Source organism: Choloepus didactylus, chromosome 3 (assembly GCF_015220235.1).
Source record: "Choloepus didactylus isolate mChoDid1 chromosome 3, mChoDid1.pri, whole genome shotgun sequence".
In the NCBI taxonomy this organism is placed as follows: domain Eukaryota; kingdom Metazoa; phylum Chordata; class Mammalia; order Pilosa; family Megalonychidae; genus Choloepus; species Choloepus didactylus.
The window spans coordinates 102356406-102379569 of record NC_051309.1 but is presented as its reverse complement, the minus strand read 5'-3'; the positions used below and the strand labels follow the sequence as shown (position 1 = coordinate 102379569).

The window sequence follows — 23164 nt, the reverse complement described above, 5'->3', positions numbered from 1 at the left end:
ATTAAGGTTCTGCAATAGTGTAAACTGATCATGTCATGCAACTAAACACTTGCTTAATATTAACATCTCTTTAAGTTCCACTAAGGCTAAAGTTAACCTGACTTGTAGAATTCATCCAAGGCAGAATGCCATTCAAATCAATAAAAACCACACAATTTATCCTCTTATTTCATTACATAGAGGCAAGCATTTGAAATAAAGACGGGAAGAACTCAACTGAATAAAAAGAGAAGAAATTATTTTTTCTAAGAGCTTCTTGTTTCTAATCAGGCATTTATATTTTAATATGAGTATTTGTGACCTAAAAAATTTTGCAGTTGGAAACATTTTGTAAGAAAATAATTTCTCATTCAAATTAACTAATCATCTTTGTAAATTTTCCCCATTCTATTTTAGAAGTATGATCTTGTACAATTACCTGGTAAAGCAGGCTGAGAGTTAATGTCATTTAAAGACATCTAAAATAAAGGACAACACTGAACACTAATTGAACACCTATTAAGTTCCAGGCATAGTTCTTGGTGTTTCATTTAATTCTCATAACATCCTTTCTGAGTAGATACTCTAATTATCCCCATCTTACAGATGAGGTCACTAAGTGGCAGAGCCAGGGCACAAACCCAGGCATCTGCCTCCAAAGTCCATATTCTTGTCCTCTTTTCAAGCTGTCTAGGAGCCTGAACCTAAACATGCTTTAAAATAAGATTGCCAATTAGCATATTCTACACACTGGCTTTGGTCAAATTACAAAAGAGGTTTTTTTCCCCCCTATTTCAAGTCTCAATATATTTTTAAAACAAAAATAACAAATGATACATTTAAAAAATCCGAAGGCTCCTCAAACATTTTCAAAGTGAAATTTCCACAACTACAAGGAAATAAAGGTTAGCACCATACAAAACTGAGAAATCAGTCAGTTGACTATCTTTTCAGTGTCATACTTACACTAAAACATGTAGAGAAATAAAGAAACAGACAGGATTTGACATTCAATCCATCTAAAACTGTGAGGACTCTAATTACACTAACAATTCAGGAAACTAGTAATTACAAATTGATACAGTGCAGAGCATATAGGAATGGAAGAAGGTACAGGTAGTGAAAGGGAAGAACGGAGTAGAGTGGAATGGGATTAACAGACTATGTTTTAAAAGAAGTGAACTATGAACTAGATTTCAAAAGAAGGGAAAGGTCAAGATTAAGACTAGCACAAGTAAAAAGAATAGTATCAGTATGAGTGATTCATGAATAAAATGATACAAGTTGGGCATAAAAGTTATCAGATTACTTTTTTTCATTTTCAATCCAATTCCCAAGAAAACAGTCCATATAAATGAGACTTGCCTCACTCTGTTTCACATTCTTTCTCGTTTCTGATTCAAGGATTTTAGTATCATGAACCCGAATCCATTCGCGATGGATGAGAACATTTTTAGCATTTCTTCTTAAGAACTTCAACTTTTTCCTTATCTTATTTCCCTTATCTCCTAAGAGCAAGCAATTCATGTAAAACAAGCAACTCTATACAATTTTTAGTGGAGGCTTCCTGCTTATTTTATCAGCAAATACTCCAGGATGACTTTTGGGGGGGTTTTAAAGAATTGTCTTCTCATTTATATTTTACTTAGATTGATAAGTTTAATTTTCTGTTAGACAGTCCCTTCAGCACATACTGATACAATACAGGGAAAAGCTGCACAGAAGTATGTTGGGATTAAAAATTTGCTATGGATAATGTAGAAAATGCCACTAAAATCCCTGCACATATAAAAATAATAGAGTTGAATGCTGTAAGAAAATATAGTCTCTTATAGGCATATTACTAATTAACTTGAGAAAAATAAGAGCATATCAAGTTTCCTGGATATTTTAAAGAAACGTAAACATTTAACCAATCTTAGACAAATACGAAAGCAAGTATTTTAGGAAAAGAATACAATGGGCATTAATTTCTCAAAAAGGGAATGAGTTTAACTGCAAAATAGTTCAACCTAGTTCAGTCTTTGCTTTTCTATTAATTAAGCAGGGTTTCAAAAGAGTAAACTTAGTATGGGAAGTTAAGGAACCAAAGGTAACAAATAAAAGTACAGAGAAATTACTCTTTAATAATTATTGAAACACTACAATCACAGAAAAGAGTTTATCCTATTTCTGGCATGTTCTGCATATTTTATCTCTCGTAAAATTAGCCATATAATCTAATACAGTCAAACATGAAAAAGAAGTTGACTTGTGTGCAAAACATTTTTCAACAATTGCCTTAAAGTTCTTAGAAAATAATTCCAGAAAAGAAGTACAGTATTAATTGCAGTAGGATTATTTCTCATTACCCAAAATTATTGCCATCCCCAAAGTACTTATTAGAACACATGAAATAGCATATAGTATAATTATTTGGTAGTTGGTAAGTATCAGTCTGATATGTACAGAATTATAAAAGCAAAGAGTCAAAAAGGTTTGGAAGGAGCTTAATTCGTGAACACTCTCTTTTGTCTCCAAAATTCCAAAAATCACCTGAAGAGAAAAGATACCAAGATGAAACAATTATGATGCTTTACTCTAAAAATACTAATGCAATAATATTACAATTCCTAACTATAATAAAGTGTGCCTTTTCAGATTAAAGAATCATAGCATTTCAGAGACAGAAGGACTTTAGAGAGTTGGCCAATCCTTCATTTAAGTGACCAGACTGAGGTTCCAAAACTAATTGTGGCCTTTCTGTCTCCCAACTGTGTGCTCTTTTCAACATACTATTTGCCTCCCTCTCTTGAAAGAGAGAACAGATGTAAACGGCTCAAATAAGAACAATAAATGTACTGAAACATATTACTCTATCTTATCCATTACTGTGATGAGAAATTGCTAAAAGAAGAATTATTTGGCCTGAGAAATGAGAACACAAAGAAGACTTGAACTATATGAGATTACAAAAGTTAAAGTAAAAAATAATCAACTAGTCCTTCCTTATTATATGATTTCTTAATAAAATTACGAAGGGTCATTCAATGATTTAAATGGCAGGTAAAATTAAAACAAATAAAAGGAAATACCCTTGACATATATAACAAGCCTCCAGAATACACAACGTCGCAGAACAGAGGTCGCATCGTTAAATCCAGTAACATGATTTTAAAATAGGCTGGATCATTAGTGAAGCAAATCTCTGATTATTTATGTTCAACATAAATATAATTTTCCATAATGGAAAAATTGTATTTTGAAACATAAGGAGTCACTAAGGAAACATGCTATTTGTTACAAATTATGCTATAGCATAACATGTATTTATGATATTTATACTCCTTTGGAAAATCAAATGGTGGTAATAAGAAGACGAAAATGTGTTGATTTAACACATATATATACTATCTATAATATTAAAAAAATAAGTTCACCATTTTACTTCTCATTCCTAAATCCATTTTAAACCTTGCTGTCCTCAAAGCACTTTGGCTCTATGTAAGATACATGTTCACCTGGTTGTTTTCGAAAATAAAATTTGTTGTGTGTTTTTTTTTTTTTAATTCAGTAACTCTGCCTCAACTAAATGCCACTGCCAAGGCCAGTAGGACCCACTGCATTTTGTTCTGCAAAAAAAAAAAAAAAATAATAGTAATAATAATAATGGTACTGTACTCAAAACAAAGGGGAAATCTTATCATTCTTTCAAGAAAAGACACGTGTGAAGATGTCTGCCACACAATGACAGTTTCTGCAGATTGCAAATCAGCCTCAAAAACTTCTAGTGGTTTCATTTCCATCTACTCTAGTGCATTCTGACAAATCGAAGTAGAAGAGATAAAACTTACAGTTGATATCTCTATTACAAATGATGACCCAGAGTCATTAAAATATTACAGAAAATTTATTTATGAGAGCTACAAGATGAAAATCTCCTTGAAGGTTTTTATTGTACTTCTAGGACTTAGCTTCTGGTCCCTCCCAACAACTTAATATCAACCCTGTGAAAGCCCCATAATCCAGGGTTTATTGTTAGGTACATGTCACAGTGCTTCCTTCAAAATAAATTTTTTAAGTTGAAAATGTCATTTCAGAAAAACTGATCAATTTTAAATGATTCATTTTCTTTATCTTGCATCCCTCTATTCCTAGCAAAATCACCTAAGCCATGTCCCCCAATTCACTAAAATGTCATTACATTTAATGCATACTAAAGGACCCTCATATCTTTATCTATCATACTCTTAGTCACAGACACAGACACACAGACACACAGATACACACACACACACAGAAAATATAAAAGTCAATTTAAGTAAAGATGTGGTAACTCTGCTGTATAAAGCAGTGGCAGTACTCTGGATAGAAATGTCCCAAAATTAAAAGAAAAAGAAAAAGAGTACACCATTTAAAATTCACAATATAGTATTCCAAATATCTTAAACATCTTCTCTTTAACCATCTCTCTTCTCAAAATATGATCAATAACCCAAGTATCCATCTTGAACACCCTTTCATTAACAAACTTGGTCTGCTCTCACCGCAACTTGCACATGCAATTACCATCTCACAAGTAATTGCATTCACAGGTCTTCTCCTTCCCTCCAGAGTCTTTCCAAGGTCTTGGATCTACAGGGCTGAGTGTCAATCATCTTGTATCCTCAAGAACACAACATCTACCTCCAGCAAGCCTCTAACACTTGAATCCAGATTTAGAATCAGACATTCTAACATTAGAATCTGGGAGCACCACTTGCCAAATCTCACTGAGAGCCTCAGATCCCTTCATCTGCAAAACAGAGATAACAATGACTATTATCTGAAACCAGGTAAGGTTATTAGCAACACTTCTTGGAACATAGGCCTTTTTTTCTGCTTTTATAAAACTGTGTTTTAAACATCCACAATGATGCTAAATCTCACCTCTTTTTCCACAGCCCTTCAAATTTCCCTAATCTAGCGTTATAATTATTTCTTGACAATTTTGGCAAATTTGTGAGGTCTATGTATGCCAATGCATAAGATCACTGGAGAATTTAGCAAACATAAACATTGTGAGGTAAGGGAACTAGCATTTTTTTTTCCAGGAGAAATCATGTCTTCACAAATTAAAAACTATATGAGCCTTAAGGAAGAAACCAGTAGATATAATCCGCTTGATTTTTATAACAGCCTTTGATAAGGTACCATCAAAAACTGGGTCAACACAGAACTAGATGGACTTTTACTGGAGAAACAAAGACAGTGAAAAGGGCACTACTTTGGCAGGAAAACTATAAATAGGGAAGGCCCTGGACAGAGTCTTATTTAACATCTTTATAAATGATGTAGAAGAGGAAATGTAGATTAAATTTTCCAGGCCTGCAAAAGATACTAAGTTTTTCCAGTATGCACAATGCCAAGTCAGTGGGATAACCTACAACAGTTCCAAAACTTTATGAGTTACTGGGGGAAAACATCCAATAAGATTCAATTCAGAGAAATATAGAATTATACATGCAGGGCAGGAAATATACAGACTGTACTTCTCAGGATAATGGGTTGTAGCTACCACAAAAAAAAGGAGCCTGAAAGTCACCTCTGGGACACTGCTGTAATGTGTTCCCACAGCCAGAAAAGCTAACAATGGCACAAACATCACTAAAGAACAGAAAACGTAATTCTCATTTAAAATCACGACTCATCTTTACTTGAAGTCCTCCATGCAGTTCTGGTCTCATACAATCTAACAATACACAAATTTGCTGTGGAATGAAAAAAATTATAATTCTACTTTCAGAAAAAGAAGGAAAAAGATTTAGAAACCGAGGAAAATCCAAGCAAATGAAAATAAAATGATAAAGTCAATCACAAAAAAGCCATATGAAGACACACAAGATTAGCATTCTTGCAGTCTAAAATGGTGACAGCTACAATGAAACATGATAGACGAAAGACTATAGACTCTATACAAAGAGTGACAGTATGGGCAAATCAAGTATCGAGCTAAGAAAGGACTTCATCCAGAAGACACACTTTGGTTAAGGAAAGAAATATAAAGCCTAAGAAGAGAAACAAGCTAAAAGTTCTAATCAGTTCCAAGAATAGAGCAGATAGTTTCATTAATGACATATCACTGGCATTTACAAAGAAGAAAACTAAGATATTTGGAGGATACAATACAAAAGTTTGAAGGTAAAATCATGGACTAACTTCCCTAACATATTCCCTGATGGCTGAATCATTCTGGCACTTCAGAAATGTTCTCATCAACTTCCCATCCTGTCCGTCCCATATTCAGTCTATTTGTGCTCTGCACGTATTTTTTAGTAGTACATCATCTGTGAATTTAAACAACTTTTTCCTTAGAGCAAGACTCAGTTATGTATTTGACACTTTAATTTACAGTGTAGCATCAAGTTCAGTCATACTGCACAAATATTTAATAATTCCATTTGTAAGAAAAGCATTTTTCACAAACTAAAGATGTAAAATATTATTGTGTAAGCCACACTATACCTTGCAGGTTTAAAAGAGATGAGCCAAAAAAGGAATTTACAGGCTCATGGTAAGTCAGGCTGCATGCCAGTAAGTTTGGAAAAAAACTGTTAAGAACGCAAAGTAACAGCTTTCGAACCACAAGTAAAATGCATGAAATATCAAATAAAATAGGAGCTGGAAAGGTTTTGATGAAAATCTGTATGTACGTAATTATAGATTTTTGTATATCAAAGAGACAGTGTAAAGGAATGAAAATTATCTAGATTCAAGTAATATCTACAATACATTTTGTATTATAGGTATGTCCAAGCCATCTTCAGCTTTTTCACTCATGGGAACACATTGCTTTAAATGATTCAAAAAGTGAACATTTCACAAACAAATTACATACATGTAAAATTACATAATTAAATAAGCAATTTCAATAACAAAATACATGTACATCTTGCTGTTGTTATTAGTTTATAACATTATTAAAGTATTTCGGGTTATGTCTACAGAAAACCACATAATTCCAACGAAGCTAATTTAGTCAGAACTCTGACCAGTCACAGAATGATGCAACTACTAGGGACCCTGGAAATGTTCTGGATGTTTGAAATAGAAATTAGTATATTTTAATTCCCTCTGGCTAAGAGAAAAAAATAGTCTTAAGGAACAGTATCTTAAAATCAAATGCAAAGATGAGAGAGAGGAGGAGAAAGAATGAAGAAAGGAAGGTGAAAATGGAAAGTAAAGGAGAATGCAAATAAGCAGTCATAAGTTCACAGGGTTGAGGAGAAAAATAGCTACAATTCTGACATTCAAATTGTGGTAGATAAGACAAAGGACTTTAAAAAAAAAAGGTTGTTTTACCTTTAAACGGTTCAATATGACATATTCAAATATTCGAGAAATAAAGACATTAAGTTGTAGTCTTTGAACCAAGCATATAAAATATGCTGTTAATCACAAAGAATAAGTTTTACAGCTAAGAAACTTGAAAATTGAGTTTTTTAATTTCTTCATGGCTTTGTAAAACAACAGATTGCAATGTAAGAAAGAATGGAGAAAACAGAATGCACAAAATCTTGGATGTGCCTAAAACAGATTATTTCAAATTAATAAATTTACAAGAAACTTGTAACAAAAAGTTATCTGCCATTTTCACAAACCAAAGCACCTGCTTTTATTGGTAAAATTAAATTCTATGAAATATTTTTGGAAGAAAATTTATATATGGCTGTATTTTATCTAAGCCATAATGTATTTACTAAACAAAGTGCTAAAATGATAACATTTAGGTTATTTTATATATTACAGAATTAAGAATTTCTTACACGGTCTACATCTAAGGGGTAGCATAATTTACTTCACAAATATGCATAATTATGGAGTAGGAAATGCCTAATTTGCCTACAAAAATCACAAAGATTTGAAGACTGAAGCAAGCAGTGAATCAGGTCCAGTGAGAATTACTAAGAAAAACATAATCAAACATAAATGCCAGAGAATACAAAGATCATTTTCCAAATTGGTTCCAGAAACAGCTCCTAGGTAAATTTCCATGAAAAGCTAATTTAATTCAATTAAACAGTGTAGCATGGTTTTCCTCTTCGGAAAGAGTTTAAATATTTTCATTTGCTACAGATGTTAGAGATAAGTATTTAAAACAGTGATTGATTTAATCCTGAGTGAGATAAAGATTCAAAATTGTTGAATAAGGATTTCTGAATGAAAACAACATTCTGAGCAGATGTATTTTAACCAGCAGAGCATCCATATCATTTATAAAGTACATGAAGTAAAACTCATAATAATTAGTATTTTAAAAATTTTTACATCTATGTATTAGGCCATATACACTAACAGTATTTCTATACTCAAAATTATAGGACCAAATAAAACGTTTAGGGACAATGTTTGCCCTATGTATTAGCATCTTAATAGAACCCTGCCTCCAACATACAAAGGAGAGAAAAGATTTACTGTCTAAAAATTAAATGTTAGTTAAGTTTATTTTGGAATAATTCAGGTTTCCCTGGATAGCTTTTTCACTCAACTTTATACAAGATCACCCACAATCACTCAGGATGAATAAGTAATGCCTCTAAAACAGCCTCCTCATGGGTTCTTCCTCATCCATCTGGCTGTTGGCTACAACACTGGAATGACTCATAAAAATGAAGCAACCTGAGGTCACCTACTCCAGGTCTTTTAAAAAGAACTGCCAAACTGCTTACCAGGTGGCTCCAATTTCCAAGAATACTTAAAATGAGAGAGACTCACTCTAGATACACCATTTTATTTTCTTATTGTCTCTGGCTACAGAATTTGGTAAGGAAGGAAGGAAGCTCTTTTGAAATGTAGATTACCAATCATCTGAGAGTCAGAAATCACTGCAGCTTTTTGTATTGAGAATACTATACACATATAAAGAATTAGGACACAAAACTGTACTATATTATGCTCCCAATTTTTTAAAGAAAAAAAAAGAAATCAAAATGTTAACAGTGACTATATCCAAGTGCTTTTTATTTTATTTGTTACAGTTCCCTGTATTTCCCAAGTCCATTGAAATAATATGTATTCTTTATAATTAGAACAAGTAACAATAAGTAACTTTTAAAAATATATTATATGCTGTAATCCTTGGGCTCGGTGAACCCCAGAGGCCCAGTGTATACATAACTTCTAGGCTGGCGGAAGTCTTTCTCTGGGTAATGAAAAAAATTCATTTTAACCTTTAAAAGGAAAAACAAAAACCAAGAACTGGGACCCACTGTATGACATGTACAGGAACAAGTACTAATGATAGGAAATGGTCCTATTTTGGAGTGAAAATATTTAGTCAATTATTTGTATCCATATTTTTCCAACGTGGCTTCTCAGGAACATTACTCTAATGATATATGCAGAGAAAAATACAAATTCCATGGTCAAACACACCTACAGAGGACTGCCATAATGCCCATTAGAATAATAAAAGCTTAGAGAAGGCTTGCAGTTTCAAAACATCAGCAATTCCCATGTGTCTTTCATCATTTATTTACTTAAATATCAAACAGCTTATGCAGTGTTTACTATGTGACTGGCATTGTTCTAAACATTTACAAATATCCACTCATCTAATTCCATGAAGTAAAGACTATTATCATCATCCCCTTTTTACAGATGACAAAGTACAGACACAGAAGGATGAGTGACTTGCCCAGGGTCACACTAGCTAGTGAGTAACAGAGCCAAGATTCCAACCCAGGCAGTTAAACTCCAGAGCCCCACAGTTAATCAGCAGGAGATGCTGATCCTTTTTGGGCTGCCATGTACTAACATTCCACAAAACCACCATCCTGTGGAACACATCAGGAAAACAAATCCAATTAGGTAAAACATACTGTTATATATATATTGCTTTTCTGAGGTCATATGACCACAAACTCCAATTTTTTCATTTAATATGTGATACAGTAGATACAATAATAGTTTTAGGCCTAAAATTTTCTAGCATGCAATTATTAAATAAGAGAAGTATGACGAAGTTTTGTCCCTCTTAGCTGCCCTTTAATTAATTTTATCAGACATCCTAATTCAAAGAAATTTTGATAAAGCAAAGAAAAATCTATATGACTTAAGCCATTTCTCTACTCTCAAGTTCAAGAGTCTCCTAATTTCTAGAAGTAATTTTTCTGCTGCGACTACTGACCATTTTAATTTTCTTCTTCATGCCTGTAAGAGACTGGGAATCTGTGATCATTAACTTTCAGATTAAACCTTAAACATTAGGTTTAGAAATGCTTATATTGACATAGAATGGTATTATCAGTGCAGGACTAAGTAAATTTTGAAGGTAACAAAATGATATATATGACCGCATTTTCCTTTAAAATACATAATACAAAAGGAAATATCTCAAAATATTTCTGGTAATGGTATAAAAGCATTTTTTTTCTTTAGGTTTAACTGCAATTTCTAATTTTCCAACCAGGAAGATTCATTATTTGTGTCTTGGGAAAGCTTATAAAATTCACATATTAAGAGCCTGACTATGGTACTGCAACAGACATCAATCATGAGCACTACCTAGATAGAGCTCTGCCCTTCAGTGATCTGAAGCAAACAACAGTACTTCCTATTATTCTCTACCATGGCACCAAGTTTCCTTCATAGCACTAATGCAAACCTAATTTATAAATATTATGTTTGCTTATTTTCTACCCTCTATCCAACCATCCCAAATAAAAGAGAGCTTGTTCTGCCTTTTTGTATACACAATGCCTAGCACAGTGCCCTTCGTTAATTAATGACTCAATAAATATGCACTGCGTTAATGAATGAATAAATAAATGAATGAAACAAACAAATCACATATGTAAAGGGTACACAATATTAAGTAAAAATATTAAACCAATAAGGTGGTTGACAGTAAAGTATTGCTATAATATACAACTTAGGTTTACATTCCATTTTTGCATGCATAGAAGCATATAATTTGGAGGTGGAAAGCAAATGTCCAGAGATAAGGGAGGCCAACTACTCCTATCAATCCATGAAGGAGACAGCTTTCAGAAGCTGAACCAACAGAAAATGAGACCTTTATTGATGCAGCTTCTGATAAACTGAGGATGGTTTCTTTACAAACGGACAATCTAGCACTGTGTGGGAAGGAGTGCAGGAGAACCTCACAAGGGCAATGCAGTTATGCAGGGATAGTAAAAGCAAAGGAGCTATTCGAGATTACTGGAATCTGAAAGGTGAGTTATACAGAGAAAGCTGCCTTGAGAAGGGCAGTGACTTTCAGTGGAGGGACAAAGTCAACCCAAGCTGATTCCACAAGGAAGGAGCCAAGAAAATAAATATCCTCACTCTAATCTCCCAATGACCTCAGCTACTGGAAAATCAGAGTGGCCCACAAGTATTATCCTCCTGGGTGGAGAGCATAAGGTGGAAGGGCTGTGAGTGGCAAACAAGATATGTGACACAGAAACTATGGGAAAAATGCAAGAGGTTTGAACAAAACAGGGTAAGATTTAAGAAGAGGGGCTATTTACATACAGAAGGGACTCTTGACTGAGAAAATCTAAAGAAACTGGGGAAGAGAATTGCTAGAAACGTAAAAATAAGGTGATGTCAAATTGTTTGCAACCCATTTTAGTAGAGCACTACATTCTGTAATAAGAGGAAAGCTTTCAGGATAATCTGCCACTACATGGACTATTACGGCTAAATGTGTTATTAGTCAACGGGAAAATAAGAGCTTTTTTCCAGTAAAAGAACCGATGAGAATTTAGTACCTTTTATAGATGGTTGTAAAGTATATCAGTTAGATAAAACTCCTTGATTGCCATCAAGAGATTAATTTAGACAAAGGCACTATCATTACAGACTTCCTTAGAATCATTTTAGATTCATAAATCAACAAATTAACTACTGACAGATGTGTCTTTACTTGTCTAAGTCCATATCTATCTGACTGCCATAAAAATGACTAAAATGTTTATCTCTAGACAACCGGGCAAGAAATGTTATAAAGAAATAAACTGGATTGTATCTTTTTTCCTCTTGCCAATAACTAAATACAATCTTCAGAAAATCACTTCCAAACTTGCTACTTAACAGTTTCTAAAGCTGAGGCCACATGGAGCAATATACTTGTTGAAAGACAGGAAAAATAAAACCAGCTGAATCAAAACTATTGGTGTCTGACAGACTGCATCCAACAACATTCCACAAATATTTATTGAATGCCTACTATGAACCACCACCGGTCAAAGGGCTGGGATACAATCACCGGTGAGAACCAGATCTATCAATGCAGATCTTACAGTGAAGTCTTTCAAGAAGCATCCAAAGATTTCAAAGCCAAGAGTTAGAGAAAAATAAGAAAAACTCAAAACTGATTAGAATTCTGACTTGCTTCTTTTCCTTTGTAACGAGAACTCAAACTTCACCTAAAATGTAGTGAAGCGGTCCTAGTTCATATCTGCTCTCAGGAAAAGTCAAGTGCCCCAGGTAGTCAAGAGATCATCCCCAGTCCTCAGGAACCTCACCACAACATTTCCCAGGCATGGAACAGGGTCAAGCCAAGAAGCTTACAGCTCATGAGATACTTGAAGGCAAGTAAAGAGGTGACATCTATGAACTGTGATAAGATACTTAAGCCTGAAATTTAACAGTAAAAACAATCGTTGAACCAGTGGTGTGCTGCAAGGTAGATCAAGACAAAAAAATTACATATATAATTATAAAGATTCAACTTAGAGATTCTGTTACTCAGTGATAAGAACAATGTCTGATCAGTCTCTCTGCTTCTGCCCTTGGCCAAGTCACCAAACTCTCAGCTGGATTGTTGTAATGGGCTCCTACACGGTCCTACTTCAGACACTCTTGTTTCCAATACAGTCATGCTAAGTCATATTTATTTACTACTCTGTTTAAAATCCTCCAAGTGTTAAATAAAACACAAACTTCATATGATAGCTCCCCCTTATTCCGTGAGCTCATCTTCTAAGAGGCTCCACTAATTCCCCCAAGTCTAACCACACTGACCAGTGTCTGCCCAGCTTGTTACTGCCTTAGGGATAAACCACTTGCTGTTCTTTCTGCCAGGAAGTTCTCCCAGATCTTCACTGGGCTGGCTCTTTCTTATTATTCAGCTATATCTTTAGAAAGGCCTTCCTTAACCACCCTAGGTATCATCACTCACTGTCATATCAGTTTTATTACCCTAATAGCACTTTACACTATCGGAAATGCTCTTGCTCATGTGTTTGATTAAACTTCACAGTGTTTTCACCCACTAAAATGTAAGCTCAATGACAGTAAGGACCTAAGGTCTCTTATCACTTCAGTGTCCCCACAGCATATAACAGTGCCAGGCAGAGGTGGATACTCAAACATGTAGGCAAAAATGAATAGCAATTAGGATATTGGCATGTAAATGGATGTTCTACTAATTATGAAAAGAAATTATTGCCTGATATTATATTATCCCTTTTTATCTTAATCGTACAGATGAACTCAAAAAATACTCAAAGGTCAGACATTGAATGCCCTCTCCAGGCTCTATCTTTAAGTTTATTTTCCCTCAATCCTATTTCTAATTCAATGTGAATGACTTTTAAATCTATATATTTAAGCCCTGGCCTCCCCCTCCCTGGAATTCTGGCCTGCCTCTATGTATCTCATCATTTCCACTTCAATTTCTGTTATCATGTCAAATTCAGCATATGGAAATCCGAAATTACCATCTCTCAGGCAAAATCAGTTTCTCCTTCTGCCCTCAGTAATTTTACCAACCATCTCTCAGTTACCCTGATTTAAAAATCTTGATTATGAAATTCAAGAACTGGAAAGGAAATTGGAGAATATCAAGTCAAGTGGTCTTCAATTTTTCTAAAGCTCTGCTATCCCTTTTTCAAACAAAAGCTTACAAGGAAGTCTGATATGTAAAACAGATGAATTTGCAGTTGTTCTGGTAGTTAGATTGGTGGTCTCAGAAGAAAAACTTCAAAAAGAGCTACTAATCTGGTCCAAACTTCCTTTTACTTCTCCCCATCCCCCTCCAACACACACAAATTTATAGCACAGAAAACTGTAATCCAGAGAGCTTAAATCTTCTTTGCAATTAGAAATAATTCTTCTTGCCCAAGATCACACAGCTAGGACCAGAACAATGCTTAGCACAATAAAAGCACTTGGTCAATTTTCTGAAAGATAAATATTATCTCAGGCATATGGATAACAAATGATTATTTGGTTATTACAAATTGATAAACCGCATGCCTTGCAATTTATGGGCAGATTCGCCCACTACAAGTGAAAGAAGGCAAGCATGAGTCTATTTGTTGCACAGAGAAAAGAACATAAGTTCTCAGCTCCATATCCAATAAGGCTTCACTGTCTGTGTCTAAGCAAGTTCTTTAAACACTTTGGGCTTCATCCTCTTCATCTTTAATATCAATGTGTGTAATGAGATGCCCTCTAAGATCCTTTTAGCCCGAACACTATGATCTGCTGTTATACTACACTAAAGTATTTTCCTTGAGCTATTTATTGCACCTATAAAGAACCAGCATCTTAAGTTAGCCACAGATTGGAAAAGAACTAATGGTCCTTCAAGGAATTTTTCAGTATCTACCATATGCCAGATACTGAGCAGGGCACCTGGAATTGAGACAGGGGGATAAAAAAGGAACACTACCTCACCTCAATGAGTTAACAGTCTAGTATAGGGAAGAGATAAACAGGTAAATACAGCAAAGAGGTCAGCTCTGAGAAGGATATGCACAGAAGCCCATGAGACAGAGGTGAGGGGGCTTATAAAAATTAGGAAGTTTTGCTAGATTAGAGTAGGTGACAGCGGACCTTAGATTTGAATAAGTATGAAAGGAATGCTGAGAATGAGTGGAGGATGTTATATGTACCAAAAAAAAACCTTATTTTAAATTGCCTTCTATCTTTAAACAAATAACAACAATAAAATCAGCATTTACGGTAACAAAAAGGCTTCATCAGACCATCTCACCCAGTTTCCAAAGTTGAAGAGGAAAAAAAGTAAAGCAATTTCTTTTTAACAAATATTATTCAATAACCAGAACAACTAACACATATTAATATACCACAGGCAGCAGTAGCACGTCATTCAGGGACAAGAGGCTAACGGAATTTCAGACAACCCTGCCTAGACTAAATGCTATGCAGCACCTGGCAGACAAGGTGGCAGAGCCCCCATAAATAGTGATGATTCACTAACATGACATAAATCTGGATTTTAACTGACCAAAAACTAACATTTTGATTTAAAATCACAAATCAGTGCCATTAAAGTTCATCAGCAACCCCTAGCACATGAGTAATGAGATCATATCAACTTATACCACGTGACCAAAAGGAAAAGGTGGTTTTCTAAATAGTAAATCAAATTGGACAAATAACACACTGTATCAAGTTTTGCAGCCCTGGGCCATATTTTGCTAAAAACAAAGGTACATTATATATGACTAAAGAAAACAGTGAAAATCAGAGCAATTAATTTCCCAGCTATGTTTCCCATAAATTCCATCATTGCTGTGAGTTGCTTACAGCACACAACTTTTTTTATGCATCACACAATGATCTAAGTGTGTGATAACTTGCATATTTCACTAAGATGTAATATCCTTCAAAACATCCTTATTCTGAAAACTTTCCAAAACAATTATTGGTCCTTGAAATGTCTCATGTTTTAAAATTACTGACAATTCCTCTCCCATTTTCTTTGCAGTTAAAAATGATTCTTCTTGATCACTAGAGTGTATAAAAGCACAAAGAGGTATAAAAGTACAAAGAATATTTTCTTAAGCACAAATGTACCAGTTGACACAGGGCATTTCCCATTACTTTCCCAAAACAATAATTAGGAGACTTGTTATTGAGATCCTAAAAATATATGTAGGAAAACAGATTAGTTGGCATTAATTTAATAAAGCAAGAAATTTTCCGTAAGTGCTTTTTCAAATTATTTTCAAATACTTTTTACCCGAACCTTCTTACTTTGGGTGGAAACTTTTGGTGTTGCTTTTCAGAACTCAGAAAATTTTTCAGGTGGTTCTGCTTCACTGCAGATATGTTTGGTACGCTATCTTTATATGTTTGAGGCAATTAAACAGCTCTTTTCTTCTGTTTTCTTTCTTTGGCACTTTTGTGGCTGCTCAAAGTCACTGGCCTCACCTTAGTAAACGATGACTAAGAGCAGTTCCTAAAAATTCAAGGAAACCACAGCGTTCCCATTCTGTGGGGAACAAGTACGAAGGACCCAGCATCCAGCTGGAGTGGTGCGGCTCAAAAGGAATAAAAAATCTTATGAGACAACTTCGCGTGGATTTTTTCTAACGTCTGAAATCCTAACACTGTAACAGACAAAAAGAAATACAGAGCCTTCATAGAAACAGAGACAGAGATGGGCGCAGAGAGCGAAAGACACAGAAAACGAGAGACAGTGAGAAAACGAGCAGAAAGCCTCTAAAAGAGAGGGAGATGAAAATATGTGGGGAAAAGAGGTAGACAGAAAAAGACAGATAACACAGAAATATAGACATAGAAGGGGATGGGGAGAGGGGAAGAGAAGGAAGAAGAGAGAGAGAGACACTGAGAAGCGGAGAGAGAGCGAGCGAGAGACAGAGAGATAGAGAGCAATAGAAGCAGAGAGACGGAGCCCAGTCCCAGACGCCGGGAACAATCCGCTGCACACTTTATCTGACTGCAAGGCTGGGGTCTGGGGAGGCGTCCGAGGCAGGTGGCTCCGCACCGAGCTAGGTGCCTTCAGATCCTGCCTCGACGGGCTCTGTGCCTCTTCGCCCCGCGGGGCTCCCTCCGATTTCCCGGATTCCAGGACTGTCCTTTGCTCGCCTCCCGCCCCAAACTCTCAGCGTGCAGGTCCCGACTCCTGCCTCCGCGCGTCCCTCCTTCCCAGCTCCAGGAGCACGTGTCCCACCCACCCCTGCCGCTGCGCCCGACTCCTAGCCAGCACAGGTACCCAGGCCTCGGGGTCTCAGCAGAGCCGCCAGCGCACAAAGCCGAAGCGGCCACCGCCTGACCCCCTCCCGCCTCCGCCGCCCCACAACTGCGCTGCCCGCTCTTCTCTTCTTCCTCCAGCTCTCCGCCCTGCCCCGAGCGGTGGCCACCAAGCGCCCACCCCGCACCCTCCAAACCCGCGCCTTCCTTCTGTCCGCTAGGCTCCCGCCGGCTCAGCCATCCCCCGCCCCCCGCGCGCGCAAGGTCGGGGCCACCCGCACGGGGACCGGGCTCCGCCGCTCCCTCCCGCCAGTCCGCGTGCGTCTTACCCGCCGCTGCGCTCCGGGCACTCGCGTCGCTTAACGCCGCAGTCTCGCACCGTCTGGGCGCGCCACGCAGGCCCCGCACCAACTCCGCGCCCTGCACCCCGCGCCCTGCCGCGCCGTCAACTTCTGGCCTCCACGGCTGCTCCGCCGCCGCCGCGGAACTTTTTTTTCCTCTTGCTCCTCGGCTGCCTCCAGGGTTGTTTTCTTTTTTTTTTTTTTTTCCTTCACTTGCCCTCTCCAGCTCCCACTAGTGATTGGAGACTGAGAGCCAAGTACTTAGCGGAGGGATTACACTTCTCTATGCACTTGGGGCTGCCCCAGCGCCGCTGCCCGTGTAGGAGGAAAGGTGAGCGGATTTGGGGACACTACTCTGTACATTCCCTTCCACAGCCCTGGGTGGAGAAGTGAACTTCCAAAGCTTAGACTGCTTCTCTGAGCATCACTTGGATTTCAGTTATACATGACTACTTGGCCATGTTTAAGAAGGGGTTTGCCATGAAACCTCTTAGGTTTGAGGAACAAAGATTCGTGGAAGTACTGTATAGGTTGAGAGCTGAGAGGGGCTCTCAGAGATGACATGGTGGAGTGGATTTCAACTTCGCAGGGTCACAGGCACTTTTCAGAAGTTGGTAAAATATTGGCACATCTTATAAAAAATACACATATGCATCAAATTACACCAGCAGTTTTGGTTGGGTGTTTTAGGAACCCCTAGAACTTATAGAGGGACCTCCCAAGGAAATGAAATACTTCCATTCTACAAATATTTTTAAACTGTTAAAAAGAAAACAAAGACTAACAACAAAACCAGAAAACCCTTCCATTTGTATTTAATGTAATACTACGATTAGTAGTGTTTATTTTGCAAGTACATTTGTCTTTTCTTTGTGGTGTCCTTGCAAAGTCTTCAAGTGTTAAAACACTTGCTATGGTGGTAAATATAAATTAAAGAAGTCCACAGTCTTTCAGGAGATTTGAGGAGAATAGTTAACTTCATTTTAAAATCATCCGTTTGCAAACTCTATTTGCCAAAGAGGTATCTAATAACATCCAAATATTCTTTCCCCCCAATGCCTTTCCACAGTCCATCCTCCAGCATTATTTATTTCCTCTTTTGTAAAATATTTTTCTCTTCCAAATATATTGATAAACCCTCTCTGGTCACTATGAAGCATATGATTTAAATAATTTCTTAGAATTTCACTCTGAAGTAGCTTTCTCCCATTTTTTTCCACCTCTATTTCTATTGCCTGTTCAATTCTTGGCCTACTTATTTCTTTCTACTCCTTCCTTTTTTTACTCATATTAAATATTTTTATGTTAGACATTAAACACAATCATTTATCAATAAGAAAATAAATTCAATTGTATATAAATTAATTTTATGCAGTTTCCACTTAGGATCATTTGGTTCTCCAGACATTTATTGACGAGTGTGTGAAATGTGGAGACATTTGCCCCATAAAAGCAAGTTTAGGGTCCCATGAAAGTCTGTTTACTCCATAATGTATCTGAACCATAAGATTATCAGGACTAACCTGCATTCTGGTTCCTAGTGCTAAAATGGAAAAAGAAAAGAGTTACTATTTAACATAACAGTAGGAAATTTTCAAAAGCAGATGACATTTGTCATTGCCATTATTTCCCTTCCCTTACTCCATCCTCATTCTAGTCCCAAGTGCCCTATCTTACTGCCCCAAGAATACCAAAAATACTCATTTACCCTCACCCTGCTCACCTCCCTGCTTCTAATTTACCTTCTTCCTGGTCTTCAAATTTCCCATCATCTTCATCCTCTGACATCAGCTAGACTTAAAAAGAACAGAAATGTTATTGAATCAATTCCTTCTACTATGTGAATTACTGATAACTTTTATATATCAAATATATATTTTCCTCTTGAATTTCAGTCCTCACAAACTGCAGTGAAACCAACCAGATATTAAGGGGGAAGTTTTGGAGCAGGGAGTGTCTGGGTTATTCGTATCTTTTCAGAAGCTGTACTAAAGATTAGCTTTCCTTGGTTTAACTCCGTTTAGCAAACATCTTTCCAAGCAACTACTGGTTGTAAGGCACTTGTCCAGGGGTTGCAGGAAACTCTGGGTGGGGAAGACACAGATTCCATTTTATTTGACTTAAAAACAAGTAGGGAGATAAGAAATACAATTACAAATACTAAAAAAAAAAAAAATCCAAAACAGAGGAAGATAGAACTTCCTGTAGATCTTCAGAAAAAAGCACTCCAGGTGGGAAAGAATCAGAGGCTCCATAAAGGAAACAGTTTGAGATGGGCCTTCAAAGGTAGCACTTCAGTAGACAAGGATGGAGTACAGAATAAGAAGAAGGTTCGGCAGATGAGTCTCTTAGGTTAAGGAAGGTTCTAGAATGGCCTTGTAGGGCATGCTAATAAAATATATTTTTCCTTGTTAGGTGAAAGCATTGGCAATTTTTAAGCCAGGGGGTTACATAGTGCATTGAGACTGTAGGAAGATCATTTAGAGTTATCTAGAAAGGGAGGTATGGGAGCCCAAAGCCAATTAGGAGTCTGTTGTGTAAAGAATAAAAATCTAAATCAAGACAACATGGCAACCAATATCGCAAGCATACTTGAAAGGTATTTTAGTTGGACGGAATTGTGGAAGTTGATTCCTGCTTTGCAGCCTGGGGTAGGGATGCTTTTAAAGGCAATAGTGAACATTGGGGGAGGAGCTTTTGAGGAGAGGAGGAGAGAGGGGCTCAGTTTGGTGCCATGACAAATTTGAGCAAAGGTATAAATTATTTTTTTCCTCCAATTGTAAAAATCTAAATGTAAATGTAAAGCATCTAAACGTTGTAGGTATCCCAGTGGAAGATACCAGGGTAGGGAAAGCAAAGACTCTCATAGTATCCACAGGCATATTTCCAGTTATGGAAAACATTTGCCCAACTCTGCTGGACACGACTATTTGGAGACTTTACCTACAGGTAAATAGGACAGACTTGAAGAACAAAGTGAGTAGGTAAGCTTTTCCCTGTGCTTTCAAACTCCTCTTTCTTCTACTGCTCCCACTTCAATGATATACTTACTCCCACCCCATTCTCTTTTCCATCTTCCCCTTCTTTGAAAACTATGAAGGACTTGACCACCATTAAATTTTTGTATCATAAATTAATGCATACTATGTTAAGTAACATTCTAGAGTATGTGCTTTTAAAACTTGTTTCTCTCTAATTGTGTACAGGCATACCTCAGAGACATTCTAGGTTTGGTTCCAGACCACAGCAATAAAGTATCACAATGAAATGAGTCACATGAATTTTTTGGTGTCCCAGTGCATATAAATGTTATGTTTACAATATACTCTAGTCTATTAATTGTGCAATAGCACTATGTCTAAAAAAACAATGTATATACCTTACTTAAAAAACATTTTATTGCTAAAAATGCTAACCATCATCTGAGCCTTCAGTGAGTTGCAGTCTTTTTGCTGGTAGAAGGTCTTGCCTCGATGTTGATGGCTGCTGACTGATCAGGGTGGTGGTTGCTGAAGGTTGGAGTTGCTGTGGCAATTTTTTAAAACAAGCCAAAGATGAAGTTTGCCACATCAATTATTTATTCTTCCTTTCACAAACAATTTCTCTGTAGCATGCGATGCTGTTTGATAGCATTTTACCCACAGTAGAATTTCTTTCATAATTGTAGTCAGTCCTCTCAAACCATGCTGCTGCTTTATCAGCTAAGTTAATGTAATATTCTAAATCCTTTGTTATCATCTCAACAATCTTCGCAGCATCTTTGCCAAGAGTAGATTCCTTCTCAAGAAACCACTTTCTCTGCTCATCTATAGGAAACAACTATTCATCCATTAAAGTTTTATCATGAGATTGCAGCAATTCAGTCACATCTTCAGGCCCCCTTGTAGTTCTAGTTCTCTTGCTGTTTCTACCACATCTGCAGTTACTTTCTCCACTGAAGTTCTGAACCCCTCAAAGTCATCCATGAGGGTTGGAATCAGCTTCTTCTAAACTCCTGTGAATATTGATATTTTGACCTCCTTCCATGAATCACAAATATTCTTCATAGCATCTAGAATGGTGAATATGTTCCAGAAGGTTTTTAATTTACTTTTCCCAGAACCACCAAAGGAATCACCATCCATGACAGCTATAGCCGTATGAAATGTATCTCTTAAATAAGACTTGAAAGCCAAATTATTCCTTGACCCATGGCTGCAGAATGGATGTTGTATTAGCAAGCATGGAAACAACATTAATCTCATTGTAGGTCTCAACTGTGGGCTTAAAATATTCAGTAAACCATATTGTAAACAGATGTGCTGTCATCCAGGCTTTGTTGTTCCATTTATAGAGCACAGGAAGAATAGATTAGCATAATTCTTAAGGGCCCTAGGATTTTTGGGAATGGTAAATAAACATTGGCTTCAACATAAAGTCACCAGCTGCATTAGCCCCTAACAGGAGAGTCAGCCTGGCCTTTGAAGCTTTGAAGTCAGATGTTGACCTCTCTCTACCTATAAAAGTCCTAGATGTCACCTTCTTCCAACAGAAGGCAGTTTTGTCTACATTGAAAATCTGTTGTTTAGTGTGGCCACCTTCCTCAATTATCTTAGCTAGATCTTTTGGATAACTTGCTACTTCACTTTTTGCTTTTAAGTTATAGAGGTAGCTTCTTTCCTTAAACCCCATGAACCAATCTCTGCTAGCTTCAAACTATTTTCTGCAGTTTCCTCACCTTTCCCTGCCTTCATAGAACTGAATAGAGTCAGGGCCTTGCTCTGGATTAAGCTTTGGCTTAAGAGAATCTTGTGGCTGGTTTGATCTTCTATCCTGACCACTAAAACTTTCACCATATCATCAATGAAGCTGTTTTGCTTTCACACCTTTCATGTGTTTACTGGAGTAGCACTTTTAATTTCCTTCAAGAACTTTTCCTTTGCATTCACAACTAGGCTAACTATTTGGCGCAAGAGGCCTGCTTGTAGCCTATCTAGGCTTTTGACAAGCCTTCCTCACTAAGCTTAATCATGTTTAGCATTTGATCAGAAGTGAGAGACATGTGACTCTTCCTTTCACTTGAATACTTAAAGGCCATTGTAGGGTTATTAACTGGTCTACTTTCAATATTATTGTGTCTCAGGAAATAGGGAGGCCTGAGGAGAGGGACAGAGATGGGGAACAGCCAATCAATGGAATAGTCACAACACAGACAACATTTATTAAGTTCGCCGTCTTATATGGGCATGTTTCGGGGTGCCCCAAAATAATTACAGTAGTAACATCAAAGATCACCATGACAGAGATAATAACAGTAATGAAAAAGTTTGAACTATTGCAGGAATTACAAAAATGTGACACAGAGCACATGCTGCTGGAAAAAATGATGCCTATAGACTTACTCGACACAGGGTTGCCATAAACCTTCAATATGGAAAAAATGCAGTATCTTCAAATTGCAATAAAGTGAACTGCAATAAAATGAGGTAAGCCTGTTTTAAGTCCCCCCTTTATAATATAAAAATGAATAACTTGGTGAAATGTGTAGCATCTATAAAGAAAGCCAAATTTATTGATTGATTACCACATTCCAAGAATGTTGCTAAGTGCTTCACACACTGAGATCTCATAAGGTAGGTGTTATTTTATTCCCGTTTTACAGATGAGGAAGCTAAGGCACAGAGAAATTAGATAACTTCTAACTAGACAGAGGAAGAGGCAAGATTTCAACCAGGCAGTCTGGCTACAGCACCTCAATCTTAATAAGTGCACAAAACAGCCTCTACAGCAATGAGAATATTAAGTATCCAGCAAACAAACACTAGACAGAAATAGCTACAGATCTTGAATCTAACATAATATTTGAGACTGATACTAAAAAGTATGGAAAAGCAGAATATTTGGGTCTTTTATATTCTGTTAAACGTCTT

The 23164-nt window shown here is 36.7% G+C and overlaps 1 protein-coding gene across 6 annotated transcripts in view; it reads right to left on the bottom strand.

Annotated features, from left to right (window-relative positions):
• Positions 1 to 17374, bottom strand: part of BMPR1B (bone morphogenetic protein receptor type 1B) — a 427170-nt gene extending 409796 nt beyond the window's left edge. For 5 of the 6 annotated variants that reach the window (XM_037830282.1, XM_037830285.1, XM_037830287.1 and 2 more), the window contains exon 1: positions 17244 to 17374. The gene's annotated coding sequence lies outside the window, so the exon portion shown is untranslated. The remainder of the gene's footprint in view (positions 1 to 17243) is intronic. The other variant, XM_037830283.1, reaches the window with a different exon arrangement.
• Positions 17375 to 23164: the final 5790 nt, after the last annotated feature.